At 36.3% G+C, this 22,452-nt stretch overlaps 1 long non-coding RNA gene and 1 pseudogene across 1 annotated transcript; one reads left to right on the top strand and one right to left on the bottom strand.

The window, feature by feature from the left end:
- The first annotated feature begins 214 nt into the window (after window positions 1-214).
- On the top strand, window positions 215-6,657 carry LOC113352276 (annotated as a pseudogene).
- Window positions 6,658-11,958: 5,301 nt separating this feature from the next.
- On the bottom strand, window positions 11,959-15,003 carry LOC113349487. Its single transcript, XR_003360194.1, has 2 exons — window positions 14,841-15,003; window positions 11,959-14,741 (listed from the first exon to the last, which is right to left on the bottom strand). It is a non-coding gene; the product is annotated as an uncharacterized LOC113349487 (long non-coding RNA).
- Between the last annotated feature and the right edge of the window lie 7,449 nt (window positions 15,004-22,452).

The raw sequence follows: 22,452 nt of genomic DNA, 5'->3' as shown, positions 1-22,452 counted from the left end.
AAACTAAATAAAAAAAAAATAAAAAAAATGAGGCAATAAGTAAGCCAGCAAGAAAATGGTCACGTGAATGATTTAATTAATTCAATGTATAGCATTAAAATAAGTTTAATGGAGTTGTAGCTGGATGGGGTCAGACTAAAGTAATTTAATCTAGCTACGTTATTGATGCCTCCTATGGCCTCTTGAGTGCTCAAGCTACCTAGAAAAAACAACAATGAAGGAAATGATGAGCAACTCATGGATTCCTACTATTACTTCAATCATATTAGCAATCTTCGCTGTTTTAATGATGTTCAGGAGAAGAAAATCATCATCCGCAATGGAATGGCCTGTTGGCCCAAAAACATTACCTATCGTAGGTAATTTGCACGTTCTTGGAGGCGATTCTGCTCTTCATGACATGTTACATAAACTAGCTCAAGTTTACGGCAGTGTAATGACGATATGGATTGGTAGTTGGAAACCTGTTATTGTTGTTTCCGAATTCGATCAAGCTTGGGAAGTTCTTGTTAACAAGTCATTAGATTATTCAGCTCGTGAAATGCCTGAAATTACTAAAATTGTTACTGCAAATTGGAGAACAATTAAAAATTCCCATTCTGGTCCATTTTGGGCTACTCTGAAAAAAGGTCTTCAGACTGTAGCATTATCACCTCAGAATATAGCATCCCAAACTGCATTACAAGAGGAAGATATGAGAAAACTGATCGAATATTTGAAAGTTGAAGCAGCTCTTAATAGTGGAATCGTCAATCCACTTGATCATCTCAAGAAAGCAACTGTTAGATTAATCAGTCGATTAATCTACGGGAAGGATTTCGATGATGGTAAGTATGTTAAAAATATGCATGATGAAATCGAATTCTTGACTCACATTAGTAGTTACCCTCAACTTACTGATGTATTCTAGTACTACTAGCAATGTAGTTGCGGAAAATCCCACAACTACACCCAAAGAAATGATAAGAACACTAAGTCAAAGTCATGCAAGTAAACTCAAACATTAATGATATTATTCATCCCTTGACACTAGATATGATCTTTACACAAACTTTGTATGGAGTAAAATGATGTTCTTATTGATCTCATGAAGATTTATACATGTAAAGAAGATGATAGTAAGATAACTCAAGTGTTTATCTCTTTTCTATTGGTGGTTTTTCTACTCTTGTTCTTGACTGAATTCTTTTCAACCTGCCTCTCTCTTCATTATTTGAACCCTTATATAGTTGGTCATCAAGGTAGAAGACAATTGAGTTCACGTGCAAGTCTCTGTTAGCCGATTCCTGCTCATTCTGTCTTATCTCTCGCGTTGTAGCTTCGTGCTCTTTGTATTGTGCTTGTCGCCAGGCTTTGGGAAATGTCACTATCTCTCGCGTTGCAGCTTCGTGCTCTTTGTATTGTGCTTGTCGTGTGGGTGTTCTCGTGTTTTTCCTCTTTTATCGCGTTGTAGTTCTTCGCATAATTTCTCTCTTCGCTTATACCAGTAATTATTTTAGTGAGAGCGAGGTTGTAGGTTAACTCTATGCGATATTTCGCCCCTACAACCAAGATCGAATTCTTGACTCGCATCTCAGTTCTCTTCTTCGATTCCAACAACAACAACCTTCAGCTTTCTCGAGTTTCTCCGTCACTCATCTATCATCTTTATCATCTTCCAATCAGTATATAATCTTTATCATCTTCATACTTGTTGCTTTCAGAATTCTCTCAAGACACTTTATAAGCATTACTTGAACCATGACTTAATCCTCTCCAACTCGTGACCCAGACTCAACTGTCTTTTTCACGTCATACCCATGTTTCCTAATTCAATACAACTTCTAAAAATAGTTTAATAAACCTTGAACAACAACATGAAAGTTCAACTCTGTCACTGACTGTCAACCTTCAACTAATCAATACAGAAGCCTTTTCTGCAACTCGAGCTCCAGCAAACTTCAAACCATCAAATCAAGATCATTACCCTCTCTTTTTTTTTAATGTAAAAGGTAAAACCCTTGAACTTTCGTGAAGACCCATGTCTTCATACCCTGTTCATCCTCGACTTGATGAATACATCAGTATTCTATTTACTATCACGATCATCATCAACCTGTTCATATCCATCGTTAACAGCATCAAAAAGAAAAAAAAATGAACGTCCTTGTGTCCATCTCTCCATTGAACTAATAGTAGAACCATCATCTCCGGAAATCAAATCTAGGGAAGCACCTTTTTCCTACTTTTACTCGTTCTCGATGTTGTTGTAGTAGCAACAAACTCTTCCTTTTTTTTTTGTAACTCCCGAACCTTCAAAACAACGTCACAGTAACACGAAAACCTTCAAAACGATTCTCTAACATTGTAAAAACAAAAATTTATAAATTTTCTCGAACTCTATCTTCTCTCCTCCTTTTCCTCTCACCTTGCTCTGATACCAAATATCGGATCGAGAAAGAGAGAGGAGAGCACACGCGGAAGCATAAAACGACTACATTGATAATCACTTTGGTATACAATTATTATGGCTCAATAGACTATTCATAGTCTCAAAAACTTGACGATCACTCAAAGTATTTTCCTAATAGAAACAAACTCTAAATAAAGCACACTTCTAGAAACACAACTCTAAGTATAGTAAAACTCTAAAACTAGCAACCAACACAACTTGCTTCTCAAGTTAACTCGACTTCCAAATATGACACGTTGTATCAACTTATTTTGTTGATCCAAACTGACTGCATCAACTGCAGTAGTTGATCCCAACTCTTTTCCATACTGCGTCAAAAATACTTGTTGATCCACTCAGACTGTATCAACTCTCATAGTTGATCCACAAACCAAATTACCATATCTTGGTTTAACTTCCAACATCCTCCCTTAAAACCAAGATATCATTCAACGAGAATTTCGTAACCCTCTTCTACTCCTCATCTTCTTCCATTAATCGACGTTAGCACGTCCTTGTCTCTTATCATTTTTTATTCCTCTTCTTCGATTGATAAACGTCAACATACAACTATTAGAAACACTAACAAAGGTAGCTCACTCACTATTCGAATTACTAACAATAGTAGCAGCACGTTCTTGTCTTTTCTCATTCTTCTTCAAAGGTACCACCAACAAACCCTTACTCCTTGATACTCGATTATAGATTATCCCAATTTCATGATTCTACCGGAATTCCGTCAATCAACAAACTCAATTCAAAAAAATGCAACACCAACTGCAATGTTAGGTAACAAACCAATCTTCTTCTTTTGCTTAACAACGTACAATCATCAATCATTACAAGCTTCTTTTCTTCTTCATCTTCATCGCAGCGGAAAACCATCCTTAACAAGCTAGAAACACTATTTTTGTGCTCTATTCAACTTGCTAACCAAACACGAAACCAATTCCTTTACCTACTTCACTCGCAGGATTTCCATCACAAATTAAAGCATTATAGATCATCTTCTTCTTTCTTCACCGAGCATTGTAGCTCGTCTTCTACTTTATCTTCTCTTCACATGTTACTTCAACAAGAGTCACAACTGTCAGTTAGTGTGACGTCTACTAGAAATGATCTTTTCACAGTTCACAAACCTTTATTTTCTTCTAAAATACACATGTTGCCATATCTTCACGACCACAACCTTGTTAATTGTTGTGAAGTTCTCCACAAATCATATGTATTATAATTAACCTCCTCTCGTTGATCACTCTCTTCTCAAATTCCAAACTGGAATTTCTTCACTTACTTCGCACAACTCATAGACTTCACTCGCCTACCTCTTGTTGATATTTACACACATCATCCTTGGTGATTCATATACTTCTCTTTCTTCACAACCTTACTGTTGTTTCTTCTTCTCTTTCTTCTTTGTTCCAGTCTCGCTTGTTAAAGTCGAAACTTTCACACTTCTTTGTTTCACAATCTTTTCACGCTTCTGCAACAAACATCACCTTTTTACAAAGTCTGCCACACTTTGTAGGATTTTCAAGTTTCTTCCACAAACTTTTCAACCACACCTTGGTTTCAACAAACATCACCTTAAACTCCAACATGTTATCATCCTCCCTTAATCTCAAACATCACCAACATTCCTTGTCATTCTAAGTCCTTGAATTCGAATTAAATGTCATCAAACTATATCAGTCCTTCTCTCGACTGCAATACCAACTTTGATCTTTTTTTATTTATTTCGATTCCATGACTTAACCCTTTCAATCAACTACTCACCCTAAGCTTCTTACCTCAACCAACATCAAATATGCTTTCTACAACGCCTCTGCCAGAAAACTGTCACACTCTTTCACTGTTATAACACTTAAGTTATGCTTACTGTCACACTTTCTTCTGTTACACTTCTGTAACAATTCTTCAGTAACACTTAACTGTGACATCCTTTGTCACAATATTGTTCATATGTAACAGGTCTTCTGCAACTGTAACACTAACTTCCAATAACACTTAATTACTTACTTTTTTTTTAGGTCGTGAAACCCTAACTGCTTCTTTGTGTCTAGCTTCTCTTTTTTGCTACTCCCACTCCACGGTCGGTTACAACAGAGAACCTTCATCAACCATTCAATGGCAGCAGACTCCATGACTTTCTTCTTGTCTTCAACTTTGCGTGATACCCCGAACCCTAACGACACATATCAGTTCTCTTCTTCGATTCCAACAACAACAACCTTCAGCTTTCTCGAGTTTCACCATCACTCCTCTATCATCTTTATCATATTCCAATCAGTATATCATATTTATCATCTTCATACTTGTTGCTTTCGGAATTCTCTCAAGATACTTTGTAAGCATTACTCGAACCATGGCTTAATCCTCTCCAACTTGTGACCCAGACTCAACTGTCTTTTTCACGTCATACCCATATTTCCCAATTCAATACAACTTCTAAAAATAGTTTAATCAACCACCGACTCCAATTGTGTAGCAAACATAGAAATTCCTTTTTCGAATCAACCACAGTCGATGGAAGCAGCTCTCTCCTTCTCCAAACTTCTTCTTTCTCTGCTAACAGTCAACAAACCTTGAACAACAACATTAAAGTTCAAGTCTGTTACTGACTGTCAACCTTCAACTAATCAATACATAAGCCTTTTTTGCAACTCGAGCTTCAGCAAACTTCAAACCATCACATCCAGCTCATTACCCTCTTCTTCTTTTTTTTTAACGAAAAAGCCCTTGACCTTTCGTGAAGACCCACATCTCCATACCTTGTTCATCCTCGACTTGATGAATACATCAATATTCCATTTACTATCACGATCATCATCAACCTGTTCATGTTCATCGTTAACAACATCAAAAAGAAAAATATTGAAAGTCCCTGTTTCCATCTCTCCATAGAACTAATAGCAGAACCATCATATCCGGAAATAAAATCTAGGGCAGCAACTTTTTCCTTATTTTACTCGTTCTCGATGTTGTTGTAGTAGCAACAAACTCTTCCTCTTTTTTTTTTTTTAAACTCTCGAACCTTCAAAACAGCGACACAGTAACACGAAAACCTTCAAAACAATTCTCTAACATCGAAAAAACAAAAATTTATAAATATTCTCGAACTCTATCTCCTATCCTCATCTTCCTCTCACCTTGCTCTGATACCAAATGTCGGATCGAGCAAGAGAGAGGAGAGCACACGTGGAAGCATAAAACGACTACATTGATAATCAGTTTGGTATACAATTCTTATGGCTCAATAGCCTACTCATAGTCTCACAAACTTGACAATCACTCAAAAAAAATCCTAATAAAAACAAACTCTAAATAAAACACACTTATAGAAACACAAAAAAACTCTAAACATGGTAAAACTCTAAAACTAGCAACCGACATAACTCGACTTCTAAATATGACACGTTGTGTCAACTTCTTTTGTTGATCCAAACTGACTGCATCAACTGCAGTAGTTGATCCCAACTCGTTTCCATACTGCGTCAATAATACTTATTGATCCACTCAGACTGTATCAACTCTCATAGTTGATCCACAAACCAAAGTACCATATCTTGGTTTAACTTCCAACTTTTTCTTAAGTTGCAAAACTACCCCGAAGATGTAATCATATTCGCTATTTACGAAGCTTATCTTCTAGGCGTTGATAGTACTTCTACAGCAACCACATGGGCACTCGCATTCTTAATGCGGGAACCATCTGTTCAAGAGATTAAGAATTTTACAGCTGATAACAACCGTACAATGCTAAAAGTCGAAGATGTAAGCAAATTACCATATTTACAGCTGTTGTGAAAGAAACAATGAGGATGAAACCAATTGCATCACTGGAAATTCCTCATAAACCTTGCAAAGATACTTCATTGATGGGAAAGAAATTTGACATGAGAACTAATATTATGGTTAACATTCATGCTTTACATCATACTGAAAAAGTCTGGAGCGAACCCTACAGATTCATGCCAGAGAGGCTTCTACAAAAACATGACAAAGCGATGGAAGAATCACTATTGCCACTTAGTGCAGGTATGAGAATTTATGCAGGAATGGAATTAGGAAAACTTCAGTTTAGTTTTTCTCTTGCTAATATTGTTAATACCTTTAAATGGTCTTGCGTCTCCGATGGAGTACTTCCAGACATCAATGATCGACTATCGGGTTATGTTCGGTTCAGTAAAACCCCACTCGAAGCACGTATAGTTCCTCGCATGTAGTGAAAAATGATTGGAAATTTCATCTCATGTAGTGTTTTCTATCTTTTTACAACCAGGTATTCGTTTCAATTGGTGTAAGATTCAAAATAGTTTGAAAATAAACTCATCTATTTTTGATTCTGAATAATTTGAAAAGTTTGTTTTGATACGGGAAACTTGAAAATACATATATCCCATTTTGTATGATGCTTTTGGGGACATGTCCAAGATTGATGTCAGGCATTATCAAGCATGAGTTTTTTTTCTTTTTTGTTTGGAAAAGAAAGAAATCGAAAATGATTTACATCCCACAAGTTGTACCGAGTGAGAGAGTGGGGTGGGATCCACACTAAACCCACTCTGCTAAACCGTCGGGTTACCTAACTCTCTTACTCGGTATAACAAGCGGGATATGTAGCACTTCCGGGAAGAAATAAATTGGAAGAATGGAAGAATTCAACAGATATTATCCATGAAAGCTACACAAGAACCCTTGCAACAAAACAGAAAAGCAAAAAGACAAACTCCAAAACCCATTACTACAGACACCCCATTAATGTGGATTATACACTTGAAATCCATAAATAAATATTATTTTTTGAAGCATGCATTTTATTAAGAGAAATTAGTTTACAACTTGTCGTGGGTATATGGTACCCACATAATCATGAAATAAAATTTGGCTAATAAAAAGTGGGATTGCCTGGTCCCTGACTTTGGTTAACAAACTTCATGTTTGACTTCCATCTGCCACATGATTGGCCAATCGTCGGCTGCTTGATTTCCTTCACTGTAGTTGTGCTGAATAGCATCCTGCGGGATCTGTTGAAATCTAATTTTTATTTCCTCGATCATTTCTGCTATGTGCCAAGGTGGAGGTGTAGAGAAAGTGATGAAACGCAATAAATTTTCTGAGTCGGTTTCAAAGAGAACTCTTGGACATTGTCTTTCTGTTGTTGTTCTTGAAGCTAAAAGCATAGCCCAATTTCCGCTGTTAAAGCAGTTATGATTCCTAGTGGCTTAGATAGGGCCAATAAAGTTCGCGCGTCTGAATCTCTGCAGATGAATCCTTCCCCTGCAAATCCTGGATGTCCTCTGGCTGCTCCATCGGTATTAATCTTGATCCAGTTGATGGTTGGAATGGACCATTTTACCGATATTGTTGATATCCTTTTATCTCTTATTGGATGGTTAAATATCGGTTGATCTCCTGGAATGATTGATGGTGAAGAGTGTAGCGCCCTGTAGTATTCTTGTTGCAGTTTTTGTGCCCAATGTAGGATTTCTTCCGAGGTTGTTTATATTAGATAATCCTAGCCAGCCATAAGGTCCAAAATAGGAAACAGAAAGATGAGATTATAGATACTGATGCAGGTTGTTGTAGAATTTGGGAAATGGTTGTTTGGGGTGTTAAGTTGAAAGTTTGGGCGATATTGGAGTTTGGTGAATTTGTAAGTTGACTGAATAAGGTATTCCAAGAGTTAGTTGCCGTTGGACAATGAATTAGAAGGTGACTTGATAATTCTGGATCTGTGTTGCATCTTGGGCATATGTCTGAGTTGCTAAAATGGATGTGATGTAAGAGAGGAAAGGTTGGTAATCCTTCATTGATGGATTTCCACAAGTAAAGCAGAATTTTTGGTGGACATGGTAAAGTCCATAGAAATTTGGTTGGTGGTAGAGGGGTGTGAGTTGGTTGATCTTTGGTTAGACATTTGTATCCTGAAGATGTAGTGTAGTTTCCAGTTTTTGAATGTGGCCAGATAATTTTATCCTGCGGACTATTTTCGGGAAGGTGGATGTTTATGATTTTTTGGATTATAGGATTGGGAAGGGTGTTTAGTTTTTCATGATTCCAGGAATGAGATATTGGGTCGATGATATCTGCTACCTTTCGTATTGGGTAACATTGTGTTAGGTCTAGATTAGTTGAGTGTGGAATCCAATTGTCTTCTATTGGGGTTGATAATCCATTTCCAATACGATGAAAACTTAATTGTTGCATGGTAGGGACTATTGCTGCCAGTTGTCTCCATTGAGGACTGGAGGAAGAGGGTATAAATTCAATGCCTTGTAGAATTGGTTGTTGATTAAGATATTTTGCACTGAACATACTTCCACAGATAGAGTTAGGTTATTCATGTAGATTCAAGATTCTTTTCATGAGGAGTGCTTTATTATGATCACTACTTTTCCTTATTCCTAATCCTCCTTCTGATAGTGGTTTTGTTACTTTATCCCATCCTATAGGGTGTAATTTTTTAGTTGTAGAGTCGTGCCCCCAGAAAAATCTCTGGTGATACGATCTATTTGTTTGTGAATATTGGTAGGTAGGTTTTGTGTTTGCATGATGTGATTTGAGGTTGGAATTAGGGAGGTTTTTATTAGAGTGAGTCTTCCGGCTGGAGTTAGGCATTTTGTCATCCATCCTTTAGCTTTTCAGGCTAATCTCTGTAGGAGGGGAGCGAAAATTTGAATGGAAGTTCTTCCATGTTTGAACTGGACTCCTAGATAGGTTGGTGGTTTGATGTATCCGACAAAGTAAAAAATTGTTGGAGATTGTTTATCTTGGTTGGGTCTAGATTTGGGTGATGAATGGTTACTGATTTGGTAATATTGATTGATTATCCTGCAGAAGTGCTATAGGAGTGGAGCAGGGTTTTAAGGTGTTGGTTACTCCGGTCTGAAGCTTTGTATGTGATTAGTAAATCATCTGCATACATTAAGTGAACAATTGGTGGAGCTTTTTTTGATATGTTAATACCTTGAAATAATTTTTGGTTTTGAAGGTTTCCTAGATTTGTAGATAGGATTTCAGCACATATATATATATGATAAAAATGTAGGAGGATAGTGGGTCTCTTTGTATGATACCTCTACTTGCGCTGATATAGTCATGGGGTGTACCATTTATGTTGACCGAGTATGTAACTGTTGTTACACATAGCATAATGTATTCTATAAAGGCTGGTGGAAATCCTCGTTTTGTAAATGATGTTTTGATGAAACCCCAATCTAAGCTATCATAGGCTTTCTGGATTTCTAGCTTGAGAGCTATTATTGGGTCTTTGGTGAGGTTTGAAGCTCTAATATGATGGAGTAGTTCCCCTGAAATTTTTATATTATCGTGTATTGATCTTTGTGGAACAAAAGCACTTTGGTAAGGGCTTATTAAGAAGGGGAGAAGGGGTCTAATTCGGTTGACTAAATTTTTTGAAATGATTTTATATGTGACGTTACATATCCTTATGGGTCTGTATTGTGATGCTTTTGAAGGATGGTCGACTTTTGGTATTAGTGTTATGTTCGTGTGATTCATGAGAGGGTGCATATTTAAGTTATTAAAAAAACTTCTAACCATTGCTATCAGTTGGGGGTGAGTTGTTTCCCAGAAGACTTTAAAAAACTTACTTGTATAGCCATCTGGACCTGGAGCGCTTTCAGAATTTATGGAGAAGAGATTTTGTTTGATTTCTGATGTAGTTACTTCCTTCGTAAGTATTTCTGACTATCTGGATGTTAATCTTTTTCTGATGTTTGTAAAAAGATCTTCATTTATCACTGTAGGCGGCGTCGTATATTGTTGAGTATAATGATCCAAAATGAGTTGAACAACGTCTTCTTTTTTTCTAATCCGGTTATTTTGTGGGTCTTGTAGTTGTTGAATATTGTTACAGGCTCTGTAAATGGTAGTTTTAGTGTGAAAAAAGTTGTGTTGAGATCTCCTAATTGTAGTTGTTTCTCTTGTTGTAGCCAGTATTCCAGATCAGATCTCGATTGGGTTGCACAATGATGTTGAGTGTGCTTTATGTTGGATGTCGATTTCTTGATCATAGTTGGTAGGTGGCCAAAAATTACTTTGTTCCATTCCAGGAGTGTTTGTCATGGTTTTTATGAGTTTGAGTTGGAGATCGAGAGTAGGTTCATTATCTTGTTGTTGTTCCCAAGATGATTCAACTACTTACCTGAGTTGGGGATGAGAGAGCCATAGGTGTTAAAATTTATAATTTTTTGTTCCTTGCCAATCCATTGCTTTCTCTTGTAGTAGTATTGGTGCGTGAACCGACGCTATTCTTGGAAGATGGGTAACCGCTGCATGTGGATTTGCCGTTCTCCAAAGTTGGGTTCCTAGAGCTCTTTCTAATCTTTCCAGAATGTTGTCTTGCCCCATTTGATTGTTTGTACAGGTGTAGGGGTATCCTCGGAATGCCAAATAGATAAAACCCATCTGGTCCATCAGATTGAGTAGAGGTTGAGATTGATCATATGTTACTTGTCTTCCTCCTTTTTTTCTGATTGATCTAGGACGTCATTGAAATCTCCTAGTAAAATCCAAGGTATGGATGGATTGATATTGTTAAAGATTGTTGAAAATTCTTGCCACAGGGTTTTTCTTGTATCGGGTATGGTGGACCATAGACACCTGTGTAGTACCATGTTGGTTTGGAGGTGGTGGCGTAACTTTTGTATGGATTAAGTTTTGAGAGTGAAATATTATTTGGATATTTAGGTTGTCTTTCCACATTAAGCACAATCCTCCTCGTCTTCCTATTTTTGGTACAGTGAAATAATTATTGAATCGTAGGGTTTGTGATAATCTTCTCATATGTTGCTCGTTAGCTAAAGTTTCAGAGAGGAATAATATGCTAGGTTTGTGTAGGGAAACCAACCCTTTTAAATGTTGAACAGATGATGGGAGGTTAATGCCTTGACATTTCCAAGCTAGAATAGTCATTGTGAGTTTATGGTTACTAGTTTTAAATGGGCTTGCAAGGAGGGAATGAGAGAAAAAGGTATAAATGGGCTTGCAAGGAGGAAAATGCCTGCAAAATGGAAAACCAAAGAAGATGGTCCTAGTGAGTCTAGAGACAGAGGAGGTTAGGCAAGATAGTATTATAGATCAAACAACAAACAATATCAGGCTAAAGGGAATGAGCTGAAAAGAGACAGTTGAAAAGCTTAATGAATTAAAAACAGAAATTAGAACAGGAATTAGATGACTAAAAGGTCACAAAAGAGAAAATAAGGAAGGTATTGTCTAACTTAAGGTTAAGTTTTGTTATTTACTTAACTGGACACTAAATATTAAATGTAGCAGAGGCTAATAATCAAACATACAATAAAATAAACTGTAGAATTTAGAAATAAAGGTAGGTACTGAGATAGATTAAGTTAGAAGTTAAAAAAATATCCTAATTATAAGATAATGAGTTAACTATTAGTGCAAAATCAGTACAACAAGCATTTCAGAGGTGAATATTGAGATCAGCTATCATCCAGAACAACCAGCCGACTCAGAGCATAAAAAATACGACACTTAACTAGAAGGAAAATAAGTTAGATGCTGATGCACTACTATTGAACAGAATAATTAGATGCATACACACAGGAAATATACACATGTAACATAATCTAAGTGAGCAAGCAAAAAAGATGGAACCCAAAAACTTATAACCACCAGCTCAACCTAGGTTCTACTTGGGATAACTAGCAAGCATAACTATACATACATATATGAAATATTAACAGAGTGAACCACAAATTTGTGATATCCACCGGCCCTTAAATGTGTCTTTTTTTCTTTGGGTGAGTCTGATCATAAAGTTGTTAGTATTGTCATTATATAGTGGCTGCAGGTGAAGCTAAAGTGGTAGGTTGTGTAGATTTTTCTTCAACGGAGGCAGTGTTGAAGGTGAAGATAATTGAACTCATAGATGGTGTAGTAATTTTTTGATCCATAGTGTCTGACTAGAACCTTTTAGTCGGCTGAAAGATGTTAATCCATTGATCATGTTCTTCATCGGTGACTATCCTTGAAGATTATGTGCCTGATGAAGTACCAATGCCAGCACTATGAAGGTAGGATTGCTGCTCGGGGCTGAATCGCTTTATGGCTGGCCTTCGAAGTTCAGTATCTGATATTAGCTCTGATTCTTCAATGTCTGATACCAGGAAAATTGAAGGATTGAGAGGTTGTTGCAGTTCAACTGGTAGAGATGGTGGCAGAGGCATAAGTTCATTGACTGGATCTTCAAGTATGTTGTTTGCTTCAACTAGCCAAGCCTCAGAGATGGTTCTGGCAGAGTTTGAAGATGAATCAGAGTGAAAACCATCTTGCTGATACCCTTCTCCATCGAATAATGAGATAGCAGACTTGTTTTGATCAGAGGATGCAGGGGAGCCAAAGGGTTTGAACCCCAGTCACTCCAGACAGGATCTTCAAAATCCACATTGTGAATCATTTCTTCATAGTAATCATCATCATATTCTGGTTCAACAAAAGGTCCAAGTGCATGAAGATCGGGCTGAGGGGGATCTGGTGAAGGAGCTTGAGGCAGCATATGCTGGTTGTTGAGCAAAAGTACATCAAAGCAATCTTGGTGTTCATGACCAAGTCTGTGACAGAAGCTGCAGAACAATCTAGGGAGCTCTTGATAAACAAAGTCAATCCAGTTAACACTCAATCTATCATTAGGTGCATAAGTACCAAATGGCAGTGGTTGAAAAATATTCATTCCGAGCCTTATTTTCATGGAGCTGTAACCATTGAAGTGGTAAATGGGATCATCATAATCTATTAGTTCTCAAAAAACTTGAGTGTTCTTCATGATATTAAATATTCAGGTCTGTTCAGGGTATAGTTTGTGAAGGGTTATCTCAAATATCTCAGAGATGATTTCAAAGTTTTGAGGAAGTACAGAAAAGCTACAAGGTTGAAATAAGAATGTATCTCCAGAGATCACCCTGGTTCCTTGCTTAAGAACATTAAACATTTCAAGACTGGATTCAAACTTAATCAGATAAAAGCCCCTACCAAGCTTGCTAACAGAAATCTCACCAAGCAGCTTCCATCTATATTTTAAAGCATTTCTTAAGTGAAAGGAATTTTTGTTTATTTTTGTTAAAAAACAACCAACTAATTGATCTTGCCATTGTTTGTCAGGAAAAGAAGCTTTCCTAGCATGATTATTAAGAAATCTATTGTAAAAAACATCTCTAAACACACAACTGGACATAGAGATGACATCATAAGGTTAAACAGAACAAAATAACCAGAGTAGGAACAAAACAAGCAAGGATCTAGGGAGAAGCAAGAGAAAGGGTTGAAAGCAAAGGGGTTTGATTGAGCAGTATTTATAAGAGAATTGAACAAAGAGAAACTTGTTTTTAAATAAAAATAAGATAATGAAATTTCGGTTCTGTGATAATTAGGTTTTGAAGAAAACATGGAGCTGTATTTGTATTTGATGAATTGATAATGGTTACAGCTAAAAATAAGGCTCATAATTACCTGTGTTTAATCTCCTATTGCCACTTCAAAACCTCAGCTGAAAAGGGTATATAAAAAAGATTATGTGAAGACAGCAACACACCAGGGGATGAACAATGCTCCTTGGAACTTGTAGAGAAGACCAGCCGCATAGAGGACCCACTGTCTCATCAGAGAAGAGAAAAGTGAAAGCTCGTGATGAAATTGATTTTCGAGGGGCGTAACTAGGGTTACTTTTGAAATCAAATCAAATCCGTGTATAAAATCCATCAAATATGTTAAATCAATTCTTCAGAATACATCATCTGGTAATCAATCGAAAGATAGCTCCATTGAAGAGACCACAACACTAAGAAGCTTGGGTTAAATCAGCAGCATCAAAAATTAGGTTTAGGGGAAACACCAACATTTAATCAGACCACCTCAAAGTGAATCGACTACATCGTGAAAGGGCCCGTGGGTATGAGGTTTAGCTGAAAGAAATTTAAACAATCATAATAGTTTGATTGGGTATTAGGGTTGTAGAGGAGAAGGTTTTGAGTTTTGACTAAGGGTGAGTTGAATCAGTTTTTCTCCAGATTCGCAAAGCGTTTTTTTACCTTGAATGATCTTCTTCTTTTTTTCTCTCCATGAATAATGATATGATCTTGGTACTAGTACTAGGAATGCAGCCACAGTCGTCATTTCTACAGAACTTAGGGAAATGCGAAATGGTAAAATACAAAATATTAAGTGAAAACTAGTCGTATTACATACGAAGTTGATGGTGATACGCTACGTGCATGGTCCGAGAGAGATGAAGTTGATGCCAAGCTCTACCAAGCTTATACTCCCTCTAAGAAACGAAATGAAAAGTTTTTCAGAGAACAACACCAAAAGTCACAAGTCAAATGAGAAAAGTTTCTTGAACCAAAATACAAGTCAAGAAACATACCAACTCCGAAGAGATATGCAAATGTACTACTATTAAATTCCATTGAAGACGACTTTGCTTAGATATCCTTGTATTTGGACTGTTGTTGAAGTTTGAAGAAGAAGTTTAGAAATCAACATCAAGAAGACTAAAACCACTACTACTGAAATTGGAATGGATTCAAAATTTCAATAGCTCGCCCCGAAAATGAGATAACAAAATGTGTTTTCTTGAAAAGGGCACGTGGGATGGTACTTGCTAAATGCTAAAGCTCGTGGGATGAAGTGGTGGTGGGATGGTACTTGTCAGTACGATATTCCATACGCAAGCTGCAGTACATCATTACTTCTCTTCTTGTTTCAAGTAAACCACACTAACAACCAATCTTTGAGTTTTGACAGAATTGGTTAAAAAGACCAAAATCAACAATTTCTGGGTGAAAAGGACATTTAGATTTTGATACTGTTTAAATGGACAAGAATGAAAAAATAGTCAGGATGTAAACAGTTTCATCCTACCAATTCTCAAAAAAAAATTTTATTTTTAATTTACATCAGGATGCATCCAGTTTCATCCTTACTATTTTTTAAGGTTAAGTCACGATGAATCCAGTTTCATCCTTGCTATTTTTTTGGTGTCCATTTCACCCATACTAATTTTTACTCGTCCATTTGAATCATGTTTTAAAAATATTTGCACAAATGACCCATTTTCCGTTGAATTTTTCTATTCACAGTGCTTCTTGGTAAAGATGTTTGACGCAAAGGTTTCCACGTTATTGAATATCGTACTGACAGTAGAGATTAACGTTGACGAGAGTTGCAGCAGGGTTTATGGTTGAGCTTCTTTACTAAGGTTGAAAATAAGGTCTGACTCTGAATTATGTCATAGAAGGGGTAATTGTTGGGTAGTTGGAGTATGGTTTGAATGAACTCTATTTTATTTATTTTTTGAAGCGATTGAATGAACTATATGAAGAGGTTAGTAGAAATTATGCCAAATTATCAGTACTGTACTCCTATATATACAACCTCGGCGGATTTGAACCAAATTAAATAACTTGTACCGGCACAGACATTGGATAGTATTACCCAGGATTTCAATGCTAAGGAGTATTCCTTAGCGGGAAAACTTGAGTTTGCATAATGTTGCGAGAGAGTGCGCTCCTCTCTAGGCCTCTATAAACGAGTCAGCAGATGCTCAAACCAACATGCATTAAACGAATGTCAGAGACTTTTAAGAGACATTTTTCAGTGTTGACTAAACCATCCGAATTCCAAAAGAAGAAAATCGGGAAGACGCAAATCATTGGAAACGCATCCTCAATAACGGTATGCATGCATGTTGGCGTTTCATTTCATACATGGGTTTTGCTATAAAAGATTAATATGGGCAACAAATGAAACCCCAAAATTTTGCTTGTCACTCTAAAAAAAGAAGCTGAATCAGATATAAGGAATAGCAACAAAGATGTCAAGCATCCCAGAAAAGCTCTACCTTGATATCCTTTTGAAGGTACCAGTCAAATCCCTACTAGTTTGTAAGTGTGTTTACAAGAGTTGGCTTGCCATAATTTCCAATCCTGATTTTGTTAAATCACATCTTGATCTGACTATTCAAACAAACAACCCCAATTTCTTGCTTATGAACTATGAAGGAAATGATGTAATCCGCTCTATAAGTTGTGATTCTTTAACATCATCAAGTGAGCGTAATTGAAGATGATCTATTGAAATTGACAGATAATGTTAGTCGGTTGTGGTGTTCATGTAATGGTCTAGTGTGCATATCATATCCTTCTGGTACTGGTTCTAGGACAATCTTTTGCAACCAGAGAATACAGGGTGACACTTATACCCAAAAAACCAAATAGTGTGTGCATATGTGCTTTAGGATATGATCAGCACGCTGACGATTACAAGTTGATAGTTGGGGATGAATACAGGAATCATTCAGAAGTTCAAGTATATTCATTGGCATCAGATTCATGGAAATGCGCTCCAACCGTACCCTATTCTTTTTCTTCTGAATATTATACTCGAGAATCCGGGGTGCTTTTCGACGGGCACCTTCACTGGTCAGCCCTAGACCCAAACGATTTTAAAGTTATAGTTACTTGGGAGATCAGTAACGAAAGATTCAAAAAAGTGCAACTACCAGAAGAATGTTGGATGCACAATGAATATTCGGTTGAGAGTTTGGGAGTGTCAAATGGGTGCCTTTGTGTACTTGGAAAATTTCGCAATGATGTTGCAGTTTGGGAGATGCTGGATTATGGAGTTGAAGAATCTTGGACTAGACGCTATATCATTACTCATGGGAGCATCACGAGGGACCGATATTTTTTAAAGCTAATATGGTCTTTTGAGAATGGTAAGTTTCTATTCACGAGTTATAATGTTCTATTTATGCACGATCCAGAAGATGGAAGCGCTATAGAACTAAATATCCATAACACTAGGTTCAAGGGCGATTATGTTGAAAGCTTAGTATCGCTTAAGTCTGGTACTTATGTTGGGAGAGACGGTCGAATAGAGGAATTAAGAAGAGAATCCTGAAGAAGTATTGGAAGGGTGAAAAAAGAAACCTTTAGAAGGGTGAAAACATGTAAAAATGAAAATGTTATTAGTTCTTGTTGTTGCTATATTTCTCCAGTTTCTGTCATCAGTTTTAGATTGGTAAATTATCAGTGTGTTATAAATTTGGCACTTTATTATGTTTCATTTCGATTTCTCATAAGTTTGCTTATGTTTAAACCCTTTTAGTGTATGTTGTGAAGTTAATTTGTCGATAATCAATAATAGGCGTGATTCTCACTTATTCGCATCGTTTTAGTTCTATTAATATTCATGTATTGGAGTTCATAGCTTTACTAATGGAGAATCACAAAAATAAGCTCAACGGTGAAGCCGAACATGAAGTGGAACACAGAACTCTAGCGATGTGGGAAGTATCTCACGGCGGTCGTCCTTCGACTTCCATGCTTGTTTCAACATTCTTAGGGTGCTCAACAAATACGATCCCTACATCTCCCTAGGAATTCCACCACCCGCCGAGAATTGACGCCTATGTAGTAGTTGTTTTAATCTAATATCTTTCTTTTATTCTCATGTATGATGTGGTTGTTCAATGCAGTATGTTTTATTTATGAGATTTATGGTGCAATGTTTAATCCAGGAAAAAATTAAATTACTTGGCGCAAATGTGAAGACATCCACATGTTTTGTTTTAGATAATCATAATAATAACACAAAATAAACAGCAAACTAAATAACATAATACCATAGTGAATCGATTTGTCCTTCAACTTCAATCATCCCACTCCACCAAAAAACACCTAGGACATTCCCAGAAATGCCTTCCATACGTGTCTTCTTCAGAAGAAGTCCGCAAATGCATAAAAGTCTTGCAACTAGGATTTGAGCATCCACTGATTCTCTGTGGACAATGTATGTATTTGTGATCTCCATACCCACAATGCTTGCAGTGTAATAACTCCTTCTTCAATTTGGCTTTAAGTTTGAAGTTTTTGCAGAGTGTTGCAATCTTTTCTTCTTCTTCTTTTTTAATCTTCGTAGCATCATCTAACATATGTGGTTCCTCTGGAGAGTTGGGATCTTGACATTGCAAATACCTGAGATTTTCCGGTTGTGATTCAATCACCATTCTGATGCGTGAACAACCTTCCCGCGGACACTTTCAATACATCCAAGGGCATTGCATAAGACTGTGGTTATCCATGAAACATAATGGACAAACCTCTTTTGCTTAGACACATAATATTTGCTTCGTTTTGCCGTTAGAAAACATGGTGGATATTGAGAAAGAAATCTGTTGGTTTGGTTGAGAATAAAACCTAGTGTTGTATTTATAACAAAAAAACGCCCCAACTACGATGTGGTCGGCCGCATACTAAGAGTATGCGGCCCCTCTTTCCTTCTTGACGCGTCCGGGTCTCAACGAAATTTACTTTTTCAAACAGTTTTGGTAAGAAAAATGGTCATCAAAATAATAACCACTTATACAAAAAGTAATAACTTCCAAAGATAAGATAAGGAGAACTTTTTATTTTTATTCTCTAGATTTTGTCATCATTTTTTTTCTTTTCTCCTAAATTTCTTTCCTCCTAAAATATCAAAAACTCTGTGATTGAAGTTATAGAACACCGCGATTCTAATAAATCCGGCTAAAACATAATTAATTGTTGAAGAAGTTGAAGAAGATTACTCTTTATGAATCTCCTAACAGGAAACAAAATAAATCACAACCCTCAAGTAAGTAATTGTTTATGACACTTATGAATGTTTTGTGTTCTGATTTCTTATCAAATTTTAATTTGATTAATCAAGTGATGTTGAAAGAAACAAAAAGGAGAGAATAATATTGAAGTTAATTGGAGGATTATCTCTTATCATAACTAAGAAGAGGGTTTGTTGTTTCCCAAAAATTAGAATTTTTGTTTCTTTCAGAAATTGGAATCTTTGATTTTTATGTTTATAAGAAATTTGTGATATTGCATGAATGATTTCTATTCCATCTAGATTACTATTATCTTTTTCCTAAAACTGTAAAAGTGAAATCTCTTTTAAGAATAAGACGTGTCGAAAAGAGACGAGTGTATGCGGCCCAACCACATCGTAGCCGGGGCGCAAAAAAATAAGTGTTGGTAATTCGAACGGGCGGTTTTACTACAAACGTCAACTCCTATGGTAATTCAAATGGGCGGTTGTAGTAAAGCCGCGCGGTTTTACTAAAAACGCCAACGACTAAATTTCCAACGACTCGATTTTCTTTCATGACCTATAAATTCCAATCTTCTCATCTCCAAAATCACATCTTCTTCTTCTTCTTTTTTCTAAAACTTTTAATGTCTGTCACTCTGCAGAAATGTCTGTTAGAAATCGTGGTACCAAGTTTATTGAAGAATAGGATATAACTATGTGCAAAGCATATTATTTTCGTAGGGTAATCACTGGTATGGGCTCTCAAGACGGTTTTTTTTGGGAGAACGTTTTTCCAATGTTCGTCTCACTGACGGGAAACCCAGGAAACCGAGATGCTTGTCGATTGGGTGCTCGTTTTTAATCTATTAGACTTGCAGTCCAGCCATTTCTTGCTCTGGTAATGGAAATTGATCGAGAAAAGTTCATCGATGTAATTGAAGAAGAAATAATCCAAACAGGTCTTGATAATTGGAAGGAAGCTCACGGTAAACCTTTTCGTTACGAAGCGTGTTTTGGAATTCTAAAAGATGGTCCATCTCAAGCACATCTCTACTGCACTCGAATGCCTCTCCCGATCTTTACAATGGAAGAAGATGTTACTCTTGTTCGATCTTGATTACATCGTATGATGAGACCAATGAACAATGATTATTTCTGGGAAAGCGTATTGGGACATTTTGTAGCATCCCGGAACGAAACCATAAGAAACAGTAAGAGCCTAGAACTAAGAATTGCATTCATCACTAAGGAAGTCAAACATTATACGGAAGTTTTGTGGATGGTTCACCGTAGCAATTCTGGATTATCCCATGAAGAACTGGTGAGTATCTTACCTTTGTCCTCATGGACTCAACTACATGGTAAATATCTGAACTTGTTGTTTATCTATTTTACAGAAAACCATCGCTCAGACCAAGTTACTGAAGAAAAGCGGAAGAGAGTTTAAGCATTTTGAATGCTATGAACTCTACAGAGAGAATGTTGCTGGATTTGATGTAGTTTGATGTTTTTGTTGTGGTTTATTAAATTGTAGTTTGATGTTATTTGCAAGTTTAAATTGTAATAAATTTCGCTTAATTTGAAGTGGAAATCTATTTTAAAATCTAAATATTTTTTCATTGATATTACTGCCAATTCTTTTACAAGATATAAACTTAGACAATAATAAAAAGTACTAAACAACTTCAATAAATCAAGTACAAGTTTTATCCTCCTGTTTATGTTCATTTGACGTATCTCCCATTCAACGCGCTCTTTCACAGTTTCGCCTTTGTTTTTGAATTTTTTGTTGCTAACTTTCAAAACTGGAGCTCTTCTTTGTCTTTTAGCAGAACATTTTTTTGGAGAAACTTCAAAAACTTGCACTTCCCTCTTACAATTTTCATTTTTTTTAAAACTCTCACATATCTTAGAAACAACAGCTTCAAGTTTTGCATCGCAAAAAAGTGTGATCACCTTTTCAGCCATTTCACCAACAATAAACTAAAAATTTGAAATAGATTTTAAAAGAGAAAATTCAAGAGAAGTGAATTTTGGTGGGAGTGAATTGTTTGAAGATGATGGTAATTTAAATAGGTAAAAAGTGAATTTGAATTTTAAAAAAACTACCAAGTTGGAGTTTTTCCTACAAACGCTAGCGGTCTTGCTGGAGCTCCGCGGTAATTCTTCGAACGCCGGCGCTTGTGCTTTCAACGCCTGCACTTAAGCTTCGCATGCTGGCGTTTATCCTTAGCTCGGGAGCTTGATGATCAACCGCTTATTGTTGTTCCATAGTGGAGAAACCCGTTTGGTCCACCTGGATCAACAACAAAATGGATTTGGGCATTGCCATATGAATTGCCCTACAGTCCATATGGAAGCCTTTCGATAATCTAGGAATTATCAATAGGTACCATTATAGTGTTCTTAGTTAGTGGCAGGTCCACCCATTAAAGTCCACTAATCAGAGGTCCATAATTAAAAGAAAACGTGAAAATGGACCAATTTTTTTAAGCCCAGGTCCTGTACACGTGCGGGACCAAAGATGTGTATTTCAAAAATTCCTAAAATAACCTTCACCTAACAAATAACATTTTAAGTTTTCTATATTCTCGATCAAAAAAATTCAGATCGGTTTTCTTCTCTCCTTTCTCTTTCTTCTGCTGTTGTTGGTGCTGGTGAATTTAGACGTAGGGTTTCTGAAGGTCGCCCTCTTTTTGCAGGTATGTTATCTAATATTTTCTATAATGTTTGTTTTTGTTTTCTGTTATGCTTTCAACTGAATCATAAAGATTAGATCGATTTCATGATTTTGGTAACTCGATTATAATGATGTTCTCTATGTTAGTGATTTCTGTGATTTACATTGTTTATATTTCTATTTGTGAATTGCTTTTTTTGTTTTTGTTTTTATAAATCTTCTTTGTGATTGTTCGATTCTGTTGTTTCTCATAGATTCTTAAAAAAGTGAGACATCTATGCTTTCGATTTCATTATCTTTCTGTTTTCGCTTCAAAATCAGGCTTGTTTATACTTTCAGATCGTATTATCCAGCAGTACATATACGGAATACTCATAAAGCTCGGTCGTTTTTATTCTTTTTTATGAATCTTGTTCATATTTATTTTGTTATTTGGTTATATTATCATATTTTTGATGATTTTAGCTATCGATTTTATTATTTTTCTGTTTTCGATTTGTTTGTACTTTCAGATCGTATTATCCATCAGTACATATATGGAATACTCATAGAAACTGCTCTTAGATTCTGGTTCTTTCATAGATCTCTCATTTTTTTAATTTGATCCATCAGTACGTATGTGAAATACCGTATTATGTGCTTCGATTCTGTTGTTTCTCATAGATTTTTAATTATTCTTGTCATGAAGTTGATTTGTAGTTCATGAAACTGCAGTACATATATGACATAC

This window comes from Papaver somniferum, chromosome 2 (genome assembly GCF_003573695.1).
Source record: "Papaver somniferum cultivar HN1 chromosome 2, ASM357369v1, whole genome shotgun sequence".
In the NCBI taxonomy this organism is placed as follows: Eukaryota; Viridiplantae; Streptophyta; class Magnoliopsida; order Ranunculales; family Papaveraceae; genus Papaver; species Papaver somniferum.
Note: the sequence above shows the minus strand (reverse complement) of the source record. Positions and strands in the feature narration are given on the sequence as shown.